Consider the following 25,247-nt stretch of genomic DNA (forward strand, 5'->3'; position numbering starts at 1 on the left):
GCACGGAGATGCAGCATTGGCCCTCAATAGGACCAGAGCTGGATGTAGGACCGTGTGCACATTCCCCCCTTCCCTTGGCTGCCGCCTTTGTCTGTTTTGTTCAATGGAATTTTTTTAAAGCGCACTTGCACAAATGTCCAGGACGCTGTAATTTTCTAATGTTTAGGAAAATAAACCCAAGTAGATAAATTGAAAGGTGACATTTCCGTTTCAGAATTAATTAAGAGTTTACAATGGCTTGAAGATTTGCACAACATCTAATGTATTTTATAGAGAAAGAGTTGTTTTCACCTTTTTAAGCTCAGTTATCTTGCAAATTAATCCAGTTTTCAAGTATTTTCTTCCTTGAAACCTCAGAAAAATGTGTGTCCTTTTCTGACTCCCATGTTATTTCCTGAATTCATGAAAATGAACCATATTTCATTGTGTTTTAATTCATTATAGTTCTCACTCATTTAATTAGTCATACAATTATTCAACAAATATTTAAAGGGCTTACTAGGTGCTGGTCACTGTGCTCAGTAATGAGAAAGCTACAATTCATGTATAGGTATTTTTTATTATAATATTTATTTCATTCATTCGTTCACTTATCCATTCACTCAACACACTTTATACCAATAGACTATTTGTTTTAGAAACAGTGGTGTGTAAGACAAGAGTCCTGTATTCTTGGAATCTAAGAATTCTAACATGGTAGTAAAAATAAACCATATCAAATATAAATAAGATAAATTCAACCAGTTAAAGCTACTAGGAAGAAAACTAAACAGAGTTGCATGATAGTGGTAGAAGGCAGGGGATATTGAGGCAGCCCACTCCTACCACGCTGAACAGGTTCCACACCCTAACACCTGAGCAAGCAGGAGAGGCTGGGCCTGAGAAATCAAGGGAAAGAGCCTTCCAGACAGAAGGAACAGCAAGTGCAATGTTCTTACGGCAGGCTCAGACAACTAAGTCTGAACAATAGAAAGCTGTTCTTTGTATATTGAACCATACATATTTTTTTTAATCTGCTATCCAATCTATTTATTCATTCTTGGGCTTTATGGTTTCTACATCTGAAGAAAGTAAATGATTCTGCAGTCCCTGGTGAGCACTGAGTGAGCATCCTTCAACAGAAAGTATAAACAGTAATAATAATAATAACCCAGTGGCTTCCCTCAATTGGGTATGTCCTCTGTATAGTTTGTGTCTTGTTACTCACACCTTAGCTTGCAGAGCCTTAACTACTTTTGATCTATAAAGGAAGCTCTCTGATTTCACTTCTGATCATCACTTTGCTGGGCTTTTCTATTTGGAAGCTGAATCATCATGTCAAACGTACTACATCCCAAACTCTGTTATTATATCCTTCAAATGAATTTTTTTGCCTTACCACCTTTATTTCTATCAGTGATATTATCATTTTTTCCATGTCTCAGGATAGTTCTAGAATTATCTTCATTTTTTCCTGTCTGGAATCTCCTACATCTTTGTTGGTCATCCATTCCTTTGGAAATCTCTCCAATACATCTCTTCCTGTAACTTCTGCTACAACTACTCCCTTTCACACCCTCACCACTGCTTAAATGGTCAAGTAAGTTGACTCCTACAGTGGCCACCTCAATCTGTCTCTTTCTAATGTATCCTATACTCCCATGCCAGACTGATGTTCCTTAGGTAACATTTGAAGCTATATTAGTTTGCTAGGACTACTGTAACAAATTTATCACATTATAGGTAGCTTCAAAACAACAGAAATTTACTCTCTCACAGGTCTGGAGGCCAGAAGTTTGAAATCAAAGTGTTGGCAAGGCCAGGCTCCCTCTTAAGACTATAGGAGAAAATCACATATCCTTCCTTTTCCATCTCCTGGTGGCTCCAGGTCTTCCTTGGCTTCTTAGCAAAATAACTCCAATCTCTGCTTTCATCTTCATATGGCCTTCTCTCCTGTATCTCCATGTGTCAAATCTCCCTTTGCTTTTCTCTTGTAAGAAATCCTGTCATTGGATTTAGGGCCCACTCTAATATCTGCAAAGACTCTTTTTTCCAAATGACGTATTCACAGTTTCCAGGGGTTAGGACATGGGCATATCTTTTTGGGAGCCAAAATTCAACCCACTACACAGACTAATGGTAAATACCACAGAATTTAGCATTTCATTGATCTCCAATGGTTCCTGTCTGCTACTTTCTTTGGTTTCTATATCTATAACAGCAGCTGTTTTACAGTTGTATTGATACCATAGAGCAACTGCCTCCCCCATTCTGACTTAAGTGTATTGCCTCCAAAAGCAATATTGTTATCTCTTGTCATTGTGCACCGAGACTTTTTATACTGCAACATGCAAGAAAGCTTAAATTGTAATCTTTATTAATCTATTTTGTTCACTCTGTGACTTAATTTTCTTTTTTCTTTTTTGAGGAAGATTAGCCCTGAGCTAACTACTGCCAATCCTCCTCTTTTTGCTGAGGAAGACTGGCCCTGAGCTAACATCCGTGCCCATCTTCCTCTACTTTATATGTGGGACGCCTACCACAGCATGGCGTGCCAAGCGGTGCCATGTCCACACTCGGGATCCAAACCAGTGAACCCCGGGCTGCGGAAGTGGAATGTGCACACTTAACCACTGTGCCACCAGGCTGGCCCGTGACTTAATTTTCTTATTTGCAGAAGGAGATAGTGATAATGTATACTTCACATGGCTAGTGTCACAGGTAGGTGAAATAACGTTTAAGTAATTTTCAAATGTAAATTAGTATACAAAAGATCTAATTAAATTATATGTCCAACAACTATAGCAATTTGTAAGCCTTTAAAGCTAAGAAAAAGTCCGCTACTTATTGCAGTCATATGTTGGTTGGCTACTCAGCAGTTGTCTGAGTCTCATCTGCCATGCCACCATTATTTCCGGCTGCTAGGCCCTGTCCCCCAGTACAGAGGGAGATGGTTGTTCTGGATAATGGACCCAAGAGAAAGGCCCTTGGGAGATTTGGGGAAAAAATTTTAATTCTTGAAAGAAGGAGATGAGCAAGGAAAAGCTACCTCATTTTGTGTGTGTGTGCCTGTGGACTTGAATACATGAATATACGCTGTCCTGAGTTGTATCAACCACACTGTAAACACAAAGATACAAGCCTGAGAAGAAGAGCCAGCAGACTGAGGCTTCCATGGTGGAAAGAAGAATAAAGTTTAAAACTTTGATGATTTGGTTACATCGCTATGTCAATTCCAAAGCTTCCTTGCTTTCACATTTCAAGAGAGAAAATAAATTCTCTTATTGTTTAAGCAGTATTTTGCTATTTGCTGGCAAAAGCATCCTAACTAGTTTTTTTTTTCAACTATTTTCTCACCTGGCACAGATCAGATGCTTAACATTTTCACAGATTGATTATAATTATATTACTCTTTGTGTTATGTTTGTGTTAGCTGGTAAAGCAGACAATATTCTTATTCGTTGTGAGGCAAAGAAATCAAATCTCAGGACACTAAAGAAACATTAGCCAGGTTATATGACAATCTGCTTAACTGAATATTACAGGCCCAAGACTTGAAGTGAACAAGATTAAAACTGAAAAAAGACGCGTTTTAAGCAAGAAAAAAAAGCTGATATAAAATTTAAAACTATGCTCTAGAGCAGAGTTTCTAATAGCACCTTTGCAGACTGGAAACCAAGTTTCACAGCTTCCTACCTAACAATTCTCCATTCCCCTGATCACGGTTACTATTCAGATTTCTCTAACCTATAGTTTTCCCATCCTGACATCTTTTACTTGTAGGATCAATGCTATCAAACGTAAGGAAATTCTGGCCCATAGTGAATCTAAATTTAGCATCGCTGACCTAATATATGCTCAGGAATACTCAGATTTATGGGTAATGCTTTCTTAGAGATGAGTCCTTAGCCAATCTCAATTTCGTTAGTATAATCTAAAGTTACCTAAATCAGTTCATCGTAAGGGCTTCAGAAATTGTTTTTCAGGCTGTGATCATGACATAAATGGCATCAAATAAATTTTACCAGGTGAGCAATCAACAGTGCTGAAGTATTACTTTCCAATTCCATCCTAGCCAGCAATTTAGCTCTCAGCAAGAAGACACAGTGTTTCTTGAATGACTGATGAATTGTCTTCTCAAATGATTGCAGCGTGTTGGATACATTGATGGCCGGAAAGCTGGCTGATTGTTTAGTGGCTAAAATGGTTTTATGACTCATGGAGTTGATTAGAAGCATAATAGTTGTCCACAGCAGCTGGTCAAATTGAAGTCAGTCCATTTGCAGTCACAGCTGGAGATGCTGGAAGTCATCTTCCAGATGTCAGGGCAGAGAAACCTGCTTTGAATGGCTCCAGCTGAAGTGACAAGTGGAACTGCAGAGAGCCTAGGCACCTGCTACGTTGGCCTTGTCTCTCCTCCTCTTACCACTACCACATTTAGAGGTATCACCACCAAGGCCTGAGGCTCGTAATTATTCACACTCTCTTTGAAATTTGATTGTTTTTCACAGGCTCTGTTGCATCTCTTTAATATAATCATTCTCGATTTTATTTGTGCATACAAACATCCTTGGTGCTTTTTGAAATGCAGATGGCTGGAACTGATTCAATCTCAGAATTCAAATAGTCAGGTGTAATTTTTAACCATCACTTCTTCTCCAGATGATTCCTTGTAGGTGGTCTGGACTGCTCTTTGAAAGGCATATTTGAGTAAAGAAGGAGGTAGAGTGTACAGAAAAATCAGTATGATTGGAAAAGGGCTGTGATTAACAACTTAGGGATATACTGTATGTTAACACCTACATTTTAAAGGTAGAACATAAATTATAAATTCTAGGTATAAGGACACAAGATTTAGTAAATAAAATTACAGTACATCCAGTTAAATTTGAATTTCAGAAAAACAATGATTTTTTTTAAGCATAGGTATGTCCCATGCAATATCTGGGACATACCTTTATTAAAAATATTATTCAATGATTATCTAAAATTCAGATTTAACTGGATGGGGAGGGGTCCTGTATTTTATTTGGCAACCCTCTCTAGGCAGGAAAACCTAGCCATGGTTTAGAATTAATTTAGAACATCACTTAGCCTGTAAAAATAAAGTTACACAAGACTATTGCTAAGGTTGCTTGATAAATACAGGAAGCTATTTCCAGTATATTGTCTAAATCAATCCCAATGCATTGAAACCTGCAGAGAGTTGCTTTTGTTAAACCATTGTTGCTAAATCAACTTATATGAATTTAGATTTTTTAGGACATATTTATCAAATATTGACAGTTACATCCCAAGAAGTGAGTAAGCAAATTTAATGTCCCTATGATAGCTCCCTGTTAAGTCTTGTCTCTCTTCTCCCCACGCTGCCAGTGCAGTGGTAAAAATAAATTGAAATTAAGGCAAAAGACTTTATGTGTGGTTAAGTTCCAATGATTTAACTCTATTCTTATTAACAGAGAAATATATTTTATTGTTTTCCAATGAAAATATCTCAGGTTTTACTTTTTAGTCTCTGTCCTTTAAATTCTTGCCTAAAATCTATACCTCTGGCCCGCTTTTATTCTATTTTATTTTGCCTTCTTTCTTCTCAGTACAAAACAATTCTGCCGGACTCTAGAGCAGGGGCTGGCAAACTACAGACCAGGGGCCTAATTTACCAAAAGCCTGTTTTGTAAGTAAAGTTTGCGGGGGTCACACCACTCCCATTTATTTACGTGTTCCCTCTGATTGCTTTTGTACTATGACAGCAGAGTTATGTAGTTGTGCAATTGTTGCTGGGATCTTACGGCTTGCAAAGCCTAAAATATTCACTATCTGGCCCTTCATATGCGCGTACATGGACACAAATATATATATATATGAAACTTAATGGAATATATACATATAAAAGTTACAATGTGTTCTTTTACAATTCCCATTTCCTCTTGGAAATGTAGAGAGCAAAAAAAGAGCTGTTCCCATCCTTACTACAGCAACAAACAAGCCAGATAAACTGCAAGTTCACGTTTCTCGAGCCAGCAGAGTTAGGACCTCAGGGCAGCCAACTAGCCCAAATCTAAAGAGAGAAATATACCTGTTGGGAGAGACAGAACATCAGCTGAGCCGCAGCTTTAGAGCACACACGCCTGAGCATCAGTAAGAAGATTTCAGCTGGAATTGTCAGTGAATTTGTAGAGACTGAGTAAGAGCCGGTGGTGAAGTGCAGAATCGTAGCAGACCACAGATATATGAAGAGTTTGTGCCCTCGTGCAAGCTTTTACTCCTGGGACCCCAATTAATGCTCACAAAAAAGATTGGCAGGTGTTCTGAGAAAAGGTCATCGTGGTTGGGCTACAAACCCAGCCCAACTCCTGTCTAGATTAATTCAAATCCCAAACTAATGTTCTAGCCAAAAACAAGGTGCACTCATTTCCAGGCATGAAGTCTATTTAACTCAGTCTTCCCTCGCACACAAAATGTCCAAATTTCAACAAAAAATTAAAAGGCATACAAAAAGGCAAGGAAAAAGAAAAACATACAGCCACATGACAAAGAAATCGTTAGACCCAGACTCAGATACAACACAGATATTGAAACTATAAAAGAAGTTAAAGTAACTATGAAGTAAATAATCAGATAAGTAAAATAAGTAGAGTTTAAAAAAAACTATTAAAATATATGAATTTCATTAAAGATAGATACTAGAAAATGAATTGATTGCAAATACTAGATATGAAAAAACAAATAGTGACAAGCTGAACAGTTCCTTCAGTAAGCATATCAGTAGACTTGACACAACAATTCTACTCCCAGGTATATACATACCAGAGAGAAATGAAAACATACATCTCCACAAAGCCTGTACACAAACGTTTATAGCAGCACTATTCATAATAAAGTGGAAACAATCCAAACATCCGTCAACTGATGACTGGATAAACTAATGGGGTAAATCCATACAATGGAATATTATTTTGCCATAACAATGAGTGAAGCACTGATACACGTTATAACATGAATGAACCTTGAAAATGTCATGCTAAACGAAAGAAGCTAGTCACAAAAGACCATGTATTATATGATTCTATTCATATTGAAATCCAGAAGTGGAAAATCTATAGGGACAAATAGTAAATTGGTGGTTGTTTAGGGCTGGGGAGAGGGATGTAAGGAATAGGGGTTGATAACTAAAGGGTATGGAATTTCCTTGAGAGGTGATAAAAGGTTTCTAAAATTGTGGTGATTGTTACATATATCTGTGAATACACTAAAAACTATTGAATGGTACACTTTAATGAACAAAATGTATGGCATGTGAATGACATTCCAATAAATCTGTTTAAAAAATAAGTGACCTAACTCTTTCATCTCTTTTTGTGAGTCGTTGTAAATTGTATTGTATTCCTAATTTGTGTCCACATATTCATTCTTTCTGTATAAAAATGCAATTAGTATTTTTATCTTGTGTCTAGGTAGTAACCTTGCTTAACTCACTTTGTAGCAAATGCTCTTCTGCTGCTGTCTTTTTATCACTTAAGTGAAGTTAGAAACCTTACTTCCCTTTATGTCCCATGACCCTCTCCCATTTGCAATATAATTGCTTTAAATATGTCCTCTGTGTACATTTACAACCACATTGTACAGTGTTAGAAATTTTGCTTCAACCATCATATCTAGTTTAGAAAACTCAAGTGATAAAGGAAAATGTATTATATTTACGCATATAGTTATTCTTTCCATTATTTTTCCTTCGTTTTTACATTCCAAGATTCCTGCTTTTATAATTTCTTTTGTCTTTAGAGAATTCCCTTAGTCATACTTTTCAAGGTAGTCTATTGCTGACAGATTATCATAGCTTTCCTTCTTTTGAGAATATCTTGATTTCCCCTTCATTCCAGAAGGTTATTTTCACTGGATGTAGAATGACAGGTTGACGTCCTTCTCTTTGAGCAACTGGAAAATATTGTGCCGCTTTCTTCTGGACTCCACGGTTTCTGATGAGAAGTCTGCTGTCACTCAAATTGTTTCTCCCATGTATAGGCAACATGTCATTTCTCTTGCTGATTTCAACTTTTTTTTCTTTGTCATTAGCAGAAGTTTGATGATGATGTGGTTTGGTATGGATTTCTTTGAATTTATCCTGTTTGGGTTCACTCAGCTTCCCAAATCTCTAGGTTTATGTATTTTGCCAAATTTGGGGAGTTTTTAGCTATCTTTGAGCATATTTTCAGCCCAACTCTCTTTTTCTTCTCTGGGACTTTGATGACACAAATGATAGATAAGGGCATGTGTCCTTCTCTATATAATAATGGCTCATTAATAACTTAAATAATAATATAAAGATTATTTAATAACCAATAATAATGTAAAATATCTCATATGTAATAAATGTTGATTATAAAGAAACTCAGAAACAACTTATAGGCAAATAGAAAAAACAAAAATCACGCCTCCTATACTTCCCCCCTACTGCATGGACACCACCATTAACATTTTTACCTTTACCCTTCTTTCTGGAAATACATTGCTTTCACTCTGGGAATGAATACACCCATATGTATACATAAATAATTAAATTAAATGAGTTCATTGAATGAATACCTGTCTTTTGATCTGCTTTTTCCAACTTAACAACAGACCTTAAATTATTTTCATGGTAAATATCACAGTTATGTTAAACTCTTTGTAAGTCATGAGACAGCATGACTGGTACCATTTGGGATGGATCCACCACCTTTTTGCCCTGTAACAAGCCTCCTGTTTCCTGATTCAGGTCTGTCTGGGGGAATTCACTGCAGCTCTAAACCCTGCTGTTGCCAGATTTCAAGCACTGCCAATGCTCCCCACAGTTAGCAGATGACTAACAAATTTTCTTCCTAAAATGCTGAATATGACTCTTGACATCTGCTCTGCTGCTGTGTTCCTGCCAGAAGAGTAAAATGAAGGGCAAAGTTGGGTTTTTTTTCTTTTTATTGTCCCTGCAGTGCTTAAACATGGGGGGGGGTGGGGGCGGAAGACATATGTTATTTTTTTCTGTACAGGAAAAATTCCATTCAGTTTTTGCCACCAAATCTGAAATAATGCAGACAGTTGACCTGATTTTTTCAGCTTTTAAAGTCTGTGAAAAAATGGGGATTATAAAGTAAGTTTTTGATGCAAACATGACTATAAAAGACCAATTTAATTGCCTTGTAAATAAAATAGCTCCAGGTTATTTACATATGTCATTTATATAAAAATTGATATTCTAATTATGATCCCTCGTATTTTTATGAAATCAGGCTCTTCAATACTTTCTACTTGATGCCACTTCTTGACAGACCCAATAGTCTAACATCTGGGTTCAAATCCCAGCTCTTCCATCGCTTCCATACATACACACACAAACACACACACATCTTGGGACAAGTCACTTAACTTCTTTGAGCCTTAACTTCTTCATCTAAAAAAAAGGAACAAAAATAATTTCAATCTAGGATACTGAAAGTTATAAATTATAGTGTATTTAATAAGTTTTTTAAAAATGTATGAAGCTTTATGTAAATGGAAATTCTTGCTAGTGTTTTGAACTAGTTGAACTTACTCTATACACAAACAAAATAAACTGTAGTTGATTTCCAGCTTTATACAATTAAGACGTACCCTCCATTTTGAAGGAAACTTGCCAATAGAAATAATTAGTAAAATTATATTCATTTTTGGCAATAGAGTTATATGTATTTCTCTAGCATTTCTTCTTAATAATTGTCTTCCTCAACACTAGACATCCCTATTTTCCTGACTATATCACAGACAAATTAAAGCAGGAATAGGTCCAGAGCAGCTGAGTAATTGAGGAAGAGACAGAATGAAGGCCAAACCTTACAATGACTCTCTCTCTATATTTGCTTTCAATGGTCCCTTGTACAGAATGGGCTGCAGAAATGTGTTATTGCTTAAATCTGTATGGTCCTCAGGGGAGTACAGTTTTCCTACTGCTTCTGGCCCCAGACACCTAGAATATTGCTTCTCATATAGGTCCTGTACATGGCACAGTGCAGTTGTTTTCAAAGAGGGACTGTTTTTACCTCCCAGGGGACCTTTGGAAATGCCTGGAGACATTTTTGGTTGTCACAACTTGGGAGGTTTCTAATAGCATCTAATAAGTAGAGGATAGAGATGTTGCTCAGCGTTCTGCAATGCACTGGACTATTCCCATACTAAAGAATAATCCAGCCCAAAATGTCAATAGTACTAAGGTAGAGAAATCCTGGGCTAGTAGAATCTCCTAGATTTACAGTTGTTTTGAATTAGGATTAAAGGGATGCTTCTTACCAAGGTGGTACTTTGCTAGACCATCAACTCAAAACTGAGGGAGGCAGTAGCAAGAGACACAGGGGATCCCTCTCACCTTTGTTGCTCTGCTAAAGTCCAAACACAAGTTAGCCAAGGGAGATGTCACCCGTTTTTTACAGAACTGTCACCTCTCTATCAATCTGGCTGTTGTTTCTCATAATCAATCAAGAACACAACAACTTCCTACCATCTTGCCTTCTGGGTTTGATTCAATCAGTGCTCATTTCACATATTTGATTATTTTTTAGAGAGAAATTGGACATGCCTGTATAATGTGAGAGTTCGGGTCAGGGAAGAGTCTTGCTAAGATTAAATGATGACTAGTGACCAACCAAAATTATATTTCAGACACTATATTTTTCTGTCCCTTTCAAGATTATTTTATTTCTCAGGGATTTTACTAAGCTGCCTCAAAATCTTCTTTACTACAGTGATGTTTATGGTCATATTCTATTATTTATATTATCAATACAATTTATTTTTTAATGATGCTATTGGTGGCACAGAGTGAAGCCTCCTGCTTCCTCCGTGTCTATCCACTCTATTTTGGAATTTTGTTTTTATTTGCTACCATCTTGCTGATGGAAGATTATTCCAGGCTACCAGTTTTTGGGTTATGATGTTTATTTAAGGCTGGATTTTCTCACTTGACTTCTTTGTCATTTCCATCAATTATGCAAAACACTTTTTTTATAAAAAACATATTAAAATTTTTTTAACATATTTTTGGAATTGGCTCACTTACTGATCAAAACTGACAATCGAAGGGAGAATTCCATAGCACTATAATTCAGGAAAAATTTGAGAGTCGAAAATGTCTAAAAACAATTGCAGAAGACTTTTCAACTTCTCTTCAGAAGACTGAGCCTCAAAGCTACCTCAACTTTCACAACTCTCAAGATGTTCTGCCAGATTCTTCTCCTTTAGAACTGGCTACAAAATGAATCTAGTCTGTGTTTAACCACCCTTTGTTCCTGTTAAAAACTTGTCTCCAGGGGTCTCGCCCTGTGGCAGAGTGGTTAAGTTTGTGCGCTCTGCTTCAGCGGCCCAGGGTTTCGCCAGTTCTGAATCGTAGGTGCAGACATAGCACCGCTCATCAAGCCATGCTGAGGCAGCATCCCACATGCCACAACTAGAAGGACCCACACTAAAAATGGACAACTATGTACCCGGGGGGCTTTGAGAGAAAAAGGAAAAATAAAATCTTAAAAAAAATTTGTCCCCACTTTAGATTTTTCAGTTTGGTAACTACATTCAACACTCAAGAACAGAACTATTAATTAGCATATGCTATCTACTTATGGCAGACAATGACTTGAGCCTGAAGTTTGATGAAGGCCATTATTAGTAGAAGTGCTCTTATTTGTTTACTTAAAAAAAAAGAAATAATATCACAAATATTGAACAGTAAAGTATAAAATATTATTGAAACATCTTTTACAATAAACATAGCTACAACTTAAAAATTTTGAAAATATTGGATTTTAATTTTACCATGATCTTATCACTAGGAAAAGAGAAATCTTTTATTTATTTATTTATTTTTTCGAGGAAGATTAGCCCTGAGCTAACATCTGCCACCAATCCTCCTCTTTTTGCTGAGGAAGACTGGCCCTGAGCTAACATCCGTGCCCATCTTCCTCTATATGTGGGACGCCTACCACAGCATGGCTTGCCAAGTGGTGCTATATCCGCACCCTGGGATCCGAACCCGCAAACCCTGGCTGCCAAAGTGGAAAGTGTGCACTCAACTGCTGTGCGACTGGGCCAGCCCTTGAGAAATCTTTTTATTACATGCTAAATATTGACTTAAAGCCAGATTTCTCTCAGAGTAAGGAAGGTATTGTAAAAGTCTATGCCAGCTTTTTGTCAAGAGGTCTTCCAAATCCCTTACTTTTAGTCTCTAGTTTGCTTGATAGTCATATAATTTTTAAAGAAGCTTTGTCAGTCCTTATCCTAGGTCATTTCTTAGCAGCATTCACTGGTAATCACTTATTTTTCTAAATACTTTTTTCCCTTTAGCTTTTATGAAGTGACATTAACATGATTTTCCTTCTACTTCTCTGTTTGTTCCTTGTCTTTTCTCAGGTTCATCCTCCTCTTCTCAGATGTTAACTATAAATTTGCTCAAGGTTGAGTCCTAGGTCCTCTGCTTATCCCAGAGTGTTCTCTCGAGGCATTCTCATCCACACTCATATGTCCAAATCTTTTCTCTACACATATGAATACTAAATATGCATTTCTCTCTTAGGACTCCCATGTGAGCTCCAAATCTAGATTGATGTTTTCTCCCGTATACTTCAAAGGCACCTCCAACTCCACATGTTTCAAATAGGACCCATAATTGTTTATTCACAATGTCACAATCTTCTCTCTTTTGCTATCTCAGTTAATGACCAACCCATTAATCTACTTCCACAAGCTCCAAAAATAGAATTATCAAGTAATTTTATTCTGTCCTTACCTCCATATCAGATTCATCAAATCTCTCTTATCAGTTTTACTTCCTGTCTCTTGAATCTGTTTATTTCTCCCCATCTCCACCACCACTTCCAAATTGCAAGCTACCATCACATTTCACCTGAACCACTGAAATAGCACCAGGACAGGAAGCAGTGAGCTGCAGGCCGACCCTAACCTTCTCCTTCCCAATGGCTTATATGACAGGCCGCCTGGTATGGTTTCCTCTCTCCTTTATAGCTCCTCCAATACCATCTCTCCCTAGCAACTGATGCACTTTAGTAACTTCTAATCTCTTGTAGTATTTATGTAACTTTCTAGAATGATGCTTATGCACATGCTATTCTGTTGCCTGGAATGCTCTTCCCTCCTCATCTTCAGGTGGTTCACGCCTTCTCCTCTAGAAGGTCTCAGTCAATATCACTCTTCCGGGTGCCTTCCCTGGCCTCTGCACCTGGGCTACAATGCACAATTAGCATTTCTCACAGAATCAAGCACCTCTCCTTCCAGCTTTATTAGGATATTTGTATAGTTTGATTAAATCTGTCTCTCTCAGCTTATTGGAATTATGAAGGCCAGGACTAGATCTAGAATTTGCCTGGCATACAAGATGAGTTTCATAAATATTTGTTGAATGAATGAAGCAAGCCGTGAGCCACTATTAGCATTTAATCTTTTTCGAAATACTATCTTTTATTTCACAAAATTGTAATGTTAAGTTACATTAAAAATGTTTAGAATAATTAAAATTATGATAGCTACAAATTATATGCTTACTCTATAAAACTTGAAATCCATGAAAATAATTACCCATAATCATCGTATCATATTCAGTGATTGTTAATATTTGTTTAATTTAACTTTATATATTATTCAATAGTGGTCATTTTACATGATATACTGATTTTATACATAGCTAACAAAGGAAAATTTATATTTACCCAATGGAGCGTGAAATATATATGTGTACATTTATGTATACAAACATATATGTATTTCTCACATATGCAATATAGATTGTTGTGTAAGCCATACAAGAAAGATTGTTCTGTAAGTCATTGGGAAGGAAATATATATACATATATTTCTCACTTGTGCTAGGTTGTACTTTTACAATATTTCAAGAAACCTGGAAATCAGTGTTAAATATAAGTGATTTTTTCCTTTCTTTCTTCATACCTTAGCTCTTTAAAAAAATAGATGCTTTAATAAAATTAAGTAATATAACTTAGTCAAGATAGAATGGAGCTATCGATATACATTGTCTATTAAAGTAATATACGGCAACAACATGCCAATATTCAAAGCAGAGGGAAAAAATAGTTGTTCTCTTTATTAATCTGAATCAGTGTTTTCCAAATTATTATTTGTGGAATATCAATTAAATAGATGGTTCGGAGCTTACTAATTATTAAGAAAGACTATTAACATGCTTCCTTTTATGGGACAGAGTCAACAGAGTCTGAGAAGTGATGCAATTGAACAGTTTGTTTAACTTTGTTCAAAACAGTGTTTTCTAAAAGTATTTGTTCTTCTGACCCCATTTAATGTACCACAATGCGTGTTATATAACCTGACACATTACATAACATCACACATTTTATATAATACATATCATTCGTTGGGAAATGACGACTTTGTTTTGCAACTGAAGTTCTTTGGTCTTAAATAGTTGAATTATATATAACTTTCCTCACACCTTCATAAGCCCAGTTGTTTCAACAAGTCTAACCTGTGTCTGTGGGGCTGAGTGTAAGCAGTTTCACAGTGTGGCCATCTGTTCCAAATTCTTGATACAAAAATTTCCATTAATCTAACTCAGAAGCATTTTCCTTAGAGCAAATTAACAGACAGGAAATTCATGGTGAGTGAATTCAGGGTCATTGTGCTCCACGGAACAGCTTTCTTCCCAGGGACACGGAGAGGGCTATACTCTATGGTCCCCTGGTCATCTCTACCTTAACTCCTGGAATGAGAGTTCTGAAGATCAAAGACTAACATCATTAGTGCTGTTGCTTGCAGATACAAACAGTCCTAAGCACAATTTTAATCCCTTAAACCTGCTTTTGCACAGTTCAGGGACTAGCACTGAATTAAAAGTCTCTAAAAAAATGAAATCTATCCTCTTATGCTTCACAGAACTAGTAATAATTCTTCAACTTTTACTGAATATTTGGATTTTAGTATACTTTGAAAATTAAAAATGTAACATAGCATTCTTATTTAAAATAAATTTGAATTTTTCTGTATCTGCAAGTATTTAATAACAAATTTTAGTTACACAGACTGTGACTTTAAAAGTACAGCATTTAAAATCGGTGCTACTAAGCTATTCCAATGAATTTTATCATCCAGAACTATAATTACACATTTTCTTTCTCAAAGGACAGTGTCAACCTTCTGTATTTTGTGGCAGCCACTTGTTAATTTTCCTTCCAGTGTATTGCTGGCCCACAGTGTGTGTTGCCATCACCATCATAAACATATTCACCTGTCTATAGTCTACAGGTATCAGCTTTTCCTTACTCTCCATATTAGATGATTTTATTTGGGGTTTCATTTAATATGCATACACTAAGCTGGCTAACACTTGCTGAAAACCTCTTGATGAGCCTTTTGGCAACAAATTTCGCTAAGGCGATCTAACAGAAGGGAGGGTGGTAGTTTCTTTCATGTAAGAGAGAATGTCAGAAAGGATGGTGAGAATATTCCATTTTTTAATAATTAGGAAGCCAGAATCTAAAAAGTTGAGTGTATGAGATTGCAAATTTCTCTAGTAGACTATGAGCTACTCAAAGGCCTCACTATGTCCCCGTTTTCTGTCCCAACATCTGACATTTTCCAGGTGCTCAATAAACGTGTTGAATGAACAAATGGCTGTATATTGCGTGGGAAGATCCACCATCTTTTGGAATCTTAAGAAACACCTTGAGGGTAATTAAGCAAAAAAAGGCACCTGAAACCCAGGACTAAGAATTAGGAATGGATATCATGGTCTAAGCCTAAAGTCTAAGGCTTTGAGTTATAATCTCGAAACCAGTATGAAACATCAAGAAAGTACAGTTAGAATCAGAATCAGTGTATATGTGGATGTCAGCTTCCACCTATTCCATCATGCCTCTCCCACTAATGAGAGTCAAGAAAGAAAATCAAACTCCTTCCTATTGCCCAATGCCATTTAATATCAGTATGACTCATATTATTTGTTAAATATGTTAGTTTTGTAGTCTTAATACCTGTAATCATGTATCATTTTCTCATTAGTTTATAAGTGCCAACCTTCTCTTCCCATGAAACTAAAAAACAAAGATCATTATTTTTAGGTTCTTTGACCCATAAACACATGAAACAATCCTTAAAGACATATTCTCTGAGTACATGATTATTGTATTTAATTGAATTACCAATACAGAGTCAGACTGTAAACTGAGAAAAAAGTCAGATATGAAAATATTTGCAAAACATAAAGAAATCCTCAAGTGGTTGCTATTATCATCAACAATCAGTAATCATTTTTCCAAGAAAATATTATAAGTGGATAATAATTATAATAATTTTTCCTATAAAACATTAAAAAAGAAAAAAAAAAGACCCCAAGTAGACCTAATGTAAATTTAAAGGAGAGTGTAACTCAAAATATAGGGACACTGGGGCTGGCCCAGTGGTGTAGTGGTTAAGTTCACACACTTTGCTTAGGTGGCCTGGGGTTCATGGGTTCAGATCCAGGGCATGGACATACACACTACTCATCAAGCCATGCTGTGGCAGCATCCCACATACAAAATAGAGGAAGATTGGCACAGATGTTAGCTCAGTGACAATCTTCCTTGAGCAAAAGGAGGAGGATGGCCAATAGATGTTAGCTCAGGGCCAATCTTCTTCATGAAAAAAATGTTTGGGGGCAGCCTGGTGGTGCAGTGGTTAAGGTCACACTTTCTGCTTTGCAGCCTGGGATTCACCAGTTCAGATCCTGGATGTGGACCTGCACACTGCTTATCAAGCCATGCTGTGGTAGGCATTCCACATATAAAGTAGAGGAAGATGGGCATGGATGTTAGCTCAGGGCCAATTTTCCTTAGCAAAAAAGAGGAGGATTGGCAGCAAATGTTATCTCAGGACTAACCTTCCTCAAAAAAAAAAGTTTGGAAAAAAATATGTATAGGGACACTGGCCTAAGTTGAACAGCAGGGTCCTCTGGCTGTTTCCTCTCTAGCAGGAAAGCTACTTCTTGGGAATGGAGGAGATTCACTTGGGAGCAATGGAAGGTTAAGCAGGGTGTTCTACCCTTATGTGTCTACACCCATCAGTCTTCTACCCTGATTGGTATGCATTATAACAACTATAACAAATTATACTATTTTCCTGAAGTGGTAAATCAAACAACAATAAAGAGTAAGAATTTAGCTGTGATATAAGAGCTAAACTTTATAAAAGCATGCAGAAATCATACTCAAACTTAGAAAAACATTAAATTAAATTAAAACAAAGGATTAAAAATAAAGTAAAAATTTGAAATACACACTAGCTACAGAAATGAGATTGAAAGAACAAGTCAGAAGAATTTGTGCTGAGCAAAACAAAGAACATTTTGGAAGTGAATTGAGCTAAAGTTAAATAAGTAAGCTATTAGAGTAGGATAAGAATGAGACACATAACTACAATTCAAAGTGGTTGTTGAGACAACACCAAGATGGAGGCATAGGCAGACTCTGAACTCACATGTTCCCACAGACACAACAAATTTACAACTACTCTTGGAACAATTACAACTGAGGGAGAACTGAAAACTGAATAAAAGGAACCCCCACAATAAGGGACAGTGCTGACTGAGGTACAAAAGGCAGAAATTCCTTTATGGAGAGAAAAAAAGCCACCTTCTAGCCCTGGCACTTCACAGCTGGCCAAGAGCAAACTTAAGGTATGATGCCTTCCCTGGAGGAGTGGGAGATTTGAGTGGGGGAGTAATACCACAATAAGCAGCTTTTAAACTTGGCACAACCAAGACAAACGTCATAATATTTGACTTTGTTGGCTATTGACAGCAACGGGGAATACCTCTAGAAAAGCTATCAGATGTAAGGGGGCATAAAAGCCTACTTAAAGGGCCCATACACAAATTAAATCCATTTTGGAAAGCACTCTAAAATCACCAGAAAGAAATGCGCATAGTCCTTTGCTGAAAAGAGACACAGTTGATAGGCTCTGGGTGCATCTTGGTGAGAGGTGAGCCCTCTCCAGGCTAGAACCACCTCCCCAGGGACTGAGGCATTGGTGGCAGCCATTATTGTGACCTAGTACATGCGCGTTGACACAGATGATGACAGATGCCGTTGGAGTTCTTCCCCTGGCCTAGTAGTACAGGGGCCTACACCGCCTACTAGAGCAGTGATTTAATCCAGCTCAGCCAGGCAGACAGCCCATCCTGGGGACTGGCCCCACCCAACAGCAAGCCCTCAAGCAACTTGTGGGCCTGCATGTGCGGGATGCCTGCAACCCCTGCAGCTGGGCAAGTGGGTCTGCCTCTGCAGGGCAGGGAGTGTGCGAGGGGTGGGCCTGCCTTGGTATAGTGTGTAGAGCTTCTGTAGCAAGGTGACTGGATCTACTTCAGAGAGCTAGGGAATGCACTTGGGGCAGGACTATGTTGATGCTGTGTGTGGCCCTGTAGGAGATTTGACTTATCAGCTGCAGCAGACTTGTGCTTCTCAAACATCCACATAGTGGATTGGCCCCACCTTCCAAAGTCTGAAACAATTGGGTGTGTCCATGCCAGGGGCCAGCATGACTCAGTTGCAATCTTGAAAAGGTTGACAACAGCCTTGCAGGCTGGAGGCCTCTAGCAATTGTAAGCCCCTGCACTTAGCAATCAGCCACACTCGGGGCCTACTCATTTAACAGAAAAACTGCCAGAAGAAGGTGCTAGTAGACATTGCAGACAAATGCTGGGGCTCCTCATATCCAATAAAGTGACTGAAGGGTCCATAGCAGCCACACGCACCTGAGCATTACAACCAGCCATCCAGGGGGATTGCCTAGCCTCCCTTGGCATCTGCAGTAACAGCAACTCTGCCAGAACAGAAGGACACATGAAGTCCACATAGGGAACACTCCTGGAACATTTGGAACTCGTGACGAGAAGGAAGCACACTGCTGGGCCTCATAAGGCACGCCTTACATAAGGTCACCTTTCCAAGATCAGGAGATGTAGCTAACCTACCTAATACATAGATGTAAGCACAGAGAAAAAGACAAAATGAGTAGACAAAAGAATATGTTTCTAGTAAGGAAACAGGACAAAACCCAAGACAAAGAACAAATGAAACAGAGGTAAACACTCTCCCTGACAAAGAGTATAAACAAAGAGTCATAAGGATGCTTCCTGATCTTGGGAGAAGAGAAATAACTCAGTGAAAACTTCAACAAGAATTGAAAAATATAAAAAGAACCAATCAGAAATGAAGACTACAATACTGGAAATGAAAAATTCACTAGAGGGATTCAATAGCAGAGTAGACGATACAAAAGAATGGATCAGCGTGATGGACAAAAGACTAGAGGAAATCACCCAGGCTGAACAGATAAAAGAAAAAAAATTAAAAAGAATGAGGACAGTCTAAGGGACCTCTGAGACAACATCAAGTGCACTAACATCTGTATTATAGGTTATAGGTGTCCCAGAAGGACGAGAGAGACAAGGGGGCAGGGAATCTACTTGAAGAAATAGTAGCTGAAAATTTTCCTAACCTAAGGAAGGAAACAGATATCCATATCCAGGAAGCCCAGAGAGCACCAAAAAAGAAAAACCCAAAGAGGCCCACACCAGGACACATTATAATTAAAATGTCAAGGATTAAAGGAGAATCCAAAAAGCTGCAAGAGAAAAGCAACACGTTACATAGAAAGGAAACACCATAGGGCTATCAGCTGACTTCTCAGCAGAAACCTTAGAGGCTAGAAGGGAGTTGCACAATACCTTTAAGTGCTGAAAGGGAAAAACCTACAGTCAAGAAAACTCTACCCAGCAAGGTTATCATTCAGAATGGAAGGAGAGATAAAGACTTTCCCAGATAAGTAAAAACTAAAGGAGTTTATCATGAGGAAAACAGCCTTACAAGAAATGCTAAAGGGACTTTTTTAAGCAGGAAAGAGAAGACCACAAACAGAAATAAGAAAATTATCCACAAAAGCCCAATAAAATCACTGGTAAAGGCAGCAGTGAAGGTAGCAGATCAACCACCCATGAAGCTAATATGAAGGTCAAAAGACAAAAGTACTAAAATTATCTATTTCCATTATGAGAGGGTAATGGATATACACGCACAAAAAAGAGGCTAGATATGATATCAAAAACAGAAAATGTGGGAGGAGAGGAGTAAAAGAGTAGAGCTTTTAGCAAGAGGTCAAACTAAAGAGACCATCAACTTAATATAGACTGCTATATATGTATGTTATTATATATGAACCTCATGGTAATCTCAAACAAGAAACCCATAATAAATACAAAAAAAATAAGATAAAGGAACTGAAACATACTAATAAAGAAAGCAATCAAACCACATGGGAAAACTGAAGAAGAAAGGAACAAAGAAGAACTACTAAAACACTCGTGAAAAAAGTAACCAAATGGCAATAAGTACATATTTATAAATAACTACTTTAAGTGTCAATGGACTAAATGCTCCAATCAAAAGGCATCTGGTGGCCAACTGTATTAAAAAAACAAGGCTCATATATATGCTGCATACAAGAGACACACTTCAGACCTAAAGACAGTCACAAACTGAAAGTGAAGGGATGGAAAAAGATACTCTATGCAAATGGCAAAGAAAAGCTGGGGTAGCAATGCTTATATCAGACAAAATAGACTTTAAAACAAAAACTGTAACAAGAGACCAAAGAAGGGCACCACATAATGGTAAAGGGAACAATCCAACAAGAAGATATAACACTTGTAAATATCTATGCATGCAACACAGGAACACCTAAATATATAAAGCAATTATTAACAGACACAAAAGGAGAAATAGACAAAAATACAATAATAGTAGGAGAATGTAACACTCCACTTACACCAATGGATAGATCATTCAAACAGATGATCAATAAGGAAACATTGGCCTTAAATGACACATTAGACCAGACTGACTTAGTAGATATATAGAGAGCATTCCATCCAAAAACCACAGAATAGACATTCTTTTCAAATGCTCATGGAAGATTCTCCAGGATTGATCACATATTAGGCCACAAAACTAGTCTAAACAAATTTAAGATGATTGAAATAATACCAAGCATCTTTTTGGACCATGATGGTATGAAACTAGAAATCAACTACAAGAAGAAAATTGGAAAACCCACAAATATGTGGAAATTAAATAAAATGCTACTGAACAATGATTGGGTCAATGGAAAAACAACAAGAAGTGTTGGAGGGGATGTGGAGAAAAGGGAACTTTCATACACTTGGTGGGAGTGCAAACTGGTGAAGCCATATGGAAAACAATATGGAGTTGTTAAAAAATTAAGAATAGTACTAATGTATGAGCCAGCTATTCCACTGCTGGATATTTATCCAAAGAGCAGGAAAACATGAATGTGTAAAGATACATACACCCCTACATTCACAATATTCACAATAGCCAAGACTTGGAAGCAACCTAGGTGCCAATCAAGGAATGAATGGATAAAGAAGATGTGGTATATATACACAATAGAATACTACTCAGCCATTAAAAAAAAAAAAAAAAAAGATGAAATCCGGACATTAGTGACAATGTGGATGGACCTTGAGGGTATTAAGCTAAGCGAAATAAGTCAGAGGGAGAAAGTCAAATACCATATAATCTCACTCACAAATAGAAGATAAAAACAACAATGAACACATAGAGACAGAGATTGGATTGGTGGTTACCAGAGGGGAAGCGGGGAGAGAGCAGGGCAAAAGGGGTGATTAGGCACATGTGTGTGGTGATGGATTGTAATTAGTCTTTAGGTGGTGAACATGATGTAATCTACACGGAAATTGGAATATAATGATGTACACCCAAAATTTATATGTTATAAACCAATGTTACCATGATAAAATAATAAAATAAATAAATAAAGTGATTTTTTTTCCTGTTCTTTTTCCCTAGGGAGTTGATCTATGGAGAATAAAAAAAATTCCATGAAATCCAAGATTACCTAAATGATTTCTTTTATCAAAAACTTATATTAATGAAAAGATCTTAGTGAAAGGGGATAAATGAATAAATTAATTTAAAAAATACATGTACGTTTCTGTAGAGCAGGGGAGTAAGGTGGAAGATAAAGTCCCTACGCAACGGCACTGAAACCACAAGAGGTGGGAGGCGATATTTCCATTGGTGTTTAGCTGGAATGAGGGTGGGTATCGTCAGAAAGGTTTTCTGTTTTTCGGTCATCCTTTCCCTGATTCTTTGGCTGGGGGGGTAGGCTGTTCTTAGAGGAGCTTTTTGGCCCATGTCTTTCTGCAGTTCCAGGCTGGAGACTTGTAAGGGTTATCTGGTAACTTGTCCAGGTTATCTGGGAGCAATGAGGAAACCAGGGAACTCACTGCCATCTCGGTCTTCAAGTCTCAAGGTCCTTAGGCTGTCTGGCTTTCCCCCTTTCTGAATCATGCTATGCTTGTTGCTGTGCTATGCCCAGCGCTATTTAGTCGTATGAGGAAGGACCTGAAAGGAATTGGGCTCTTCCTGGTTGGTGGAACTAGATGCTATTATCAATCCTCTAAAATTTTAATGGAGAACTCCTAAAATGAGAAGCAGATTATGATGTAAAATAGAGAATCAAAACTTGTAGGGCAAATTTGAATATGTTAGAACCAAGGGATAAGACAACGAGGAGTGGTAAGGACTGAGACAAACTGACGAATGCATAGTGTGTCTCAGGGCATTTAGATGCAAACTTTGTAAAACTACTAGGCTGGTCAAGTGAAATTCCATCTGGCCTGAGAATGTTAAGTCTGAATTCTAAAGGAATGTGAAGGTCTTGGGCCCAGTTTCTGGATTTTCGTTTTCCTCCTTCAATTAGATCTTGATTCTGTCCTCAAAGATGAACTTCCGGGGCTGGCCCAGTGGTGTAATGGTTAAGTTTGTGTGCTGTGCTTTGGTGGCCTGGGTTTATGGGTTCATATCCCAGGCACGGACTGACACACCGCTCATCAAGCCATGCTGTGGCAGTGTCCATATATAAAGTAGAGGAAGATTGGTGCAGATGTTAGCTCAGGGCCAATCTTCCTCAGGCAAAAAAAGGAGGATTGGCAATAGACGTTAGCTCAAGGACAATCATCCTCACCAAAAAAAGATGAACTTCCTTGTTAAAGAATGAGATGTAGAAAATAAATTCCCTCTCTAAAGGAGTAAGTTATTTCATCATAATATTGGAGACCAAGACACAGTCAGAGTCAGGATAAAAGAAAATAAAACATTCGACAAAATGCAAAATATGGTTTCCATTTCCATGTGTAATATATGTTTGTTTCAGTATCTTAGATAGGAAAAGACATTTTTATTCTTCAAATGAACTGGATTTCTAGCCTCTTCCCAGATCTCTACTTTTAGTTATTTTCTTCGGAAAAGACAAAAAAAATTAAAAAGTAAACTTTTAAATTTGTAGATATTCCATTAAGTAAATTAAGTGTTGATGTTTGCCTTATGAGTTGAATAAATTTATAAATTTGAATTTTGTTCTAAAATTACAGCTGATTTAAAAAGAAAAGCTTCTTTCTACAGAAATGTTCTCCTGGCCTGAAAAATTTCTCCTCAGTCCTCCCTAAATCCAATTAGTGTCGTAAGTAGAGATGGATCTCATAGCCACGAGCCTGATAAAGTAAACTGGCCTAATTACTAGTTACAATTAAAATCCATTCTGGCTCGCATCTAGTGTTTAGAATTTAATCGCATCTAATGTTTCCACCTTGGTCTCTGCCCAGAAAGCTGACAAGTATGGACTACTTCAATAGTCGGCTCTTTTGCCTTCTGATTCCTTTTAAGTTCAGCCACTGAGAGAGACCAGCAGAAGGTCAGAGGTCAGGAGAAAAGCAGGATCAGAGTATTAATTTCTCCAGCTCTTTCCCTAGGACACAGGTTGATAGTGGCTGTCCACCCTTATCAAACGTCAGAACTCCTGGTAGGTGATTTCCCACAGCTTTCTCTCTTAGGTCTGGGATTTGCATAAGGACTCCTTCGCCCAGCTCCCATCACATGGAGGAGGTAGTTCCCTCTCTTGCCATATCAAGGATGCTTCTTTATCCCTTAAAAAAAAATTCTTAACTCCACCAAAACCTTTATTAACATTTAGTTACGCCATTTGAATGTGTCATCTATTTCCCGAAAGGCCCTTGTCAGATTAATTCACATTCTCCAAATATCTTCTAAGTCAGGGCTCTTCTACACCTCATAAAAGGAAGATTGTCCAAATTTAGTTACTAACAAGCATTGTAAACTAATGAGGATTTTGTTGCAATTGGAGTCAAGTAAACCACAGGCAAAATTATAAAGTAAGCAGAGTTGTATGGGAGTGCCATCTGGGAAGTCAGCGTGAGCTTTGAAGTCAGAGAAGTCTGTGTTTGAATTACATCTTTAGCATGGATTAGCTAAATAATATACAAATGGCTAAATAATGGACAATTAATGTAACCTAGCTAAGCCTCAGTTTTCTAGCCTCTAAAATAGTAATAAGGTTACTTACCTTACTGGGTGGTTGTGTTGATTGTACCTAGCACAATACCCACATAACATTTCTTCATAAATACTGTTAATTTGAAAAAGGAATTCTTTAATTCATTCATTAATTAATTCATTAATTACTTTCCTCATCTTCTCTTTCGTAGGGATAATCCAGAGATTATTCCATTATTCTGGGTGCTGAGCATGCTTTCCCCTTCTTTCTGTCCCCCTCCTGAAATTAGACAAAACCATTCTTTTGCATTATTTTAGGAAAATATCACTTTTAGCACCTTTATATTTTTCCTTGGGTTTGAGTCTAATAGTAAAAGGACGTGATTGATTTTTGATGCAGTATCCGCATACCTTTTACTTGTTCATCAGAAGTAGGAGGGAAAATTCCCTGACTGGGCATAGGATCTCCATGTCTTCATCTACAAAATGAGAAGATTAGAATAGACAATGTCTAAGAACTCTTCTAAATCTAAGGCCCCATGAAATACTTTGAAATATTTTTAAAATAGTGTTAAAATCAGTGACTGATATATAAAATGAATTGCTACATTTTCCCCCTGGCTGTCGGGTAATCTCCAGCCAGTTGGGCACGCCAAGCTTCCCAGTCAATGTGCTGTGGGTGGGTCACCGCAGTGCTGAGATTTTGACCCCAAGCTCTTCAGAGTTCACAAAGGCAGTGATATGTGGCTGTAAGTCTCCTCTTTCATTTACTCCAGGGTGCCATTATATATTATCCTGGGATATTTGCTTTAGTGTTAGAAAGCCCATTGGAAAATACCTTCTAAACTTCTGAAC

Source organism: Equus caballus, chromosome 20, assembly GCF_041296265.1.
Source record: "Equus caballus isolate H_3958 breed thoroughbred chromosome 20, TB-T2T, whole genome shotgun sequence".
Classification (NCBI taxonomy): domain Eukaryota; kingdom Metazoa; phylum Chordata; class Mammalia; order Perissodactyla; family Equidae; genus Equus; species Equus caballus.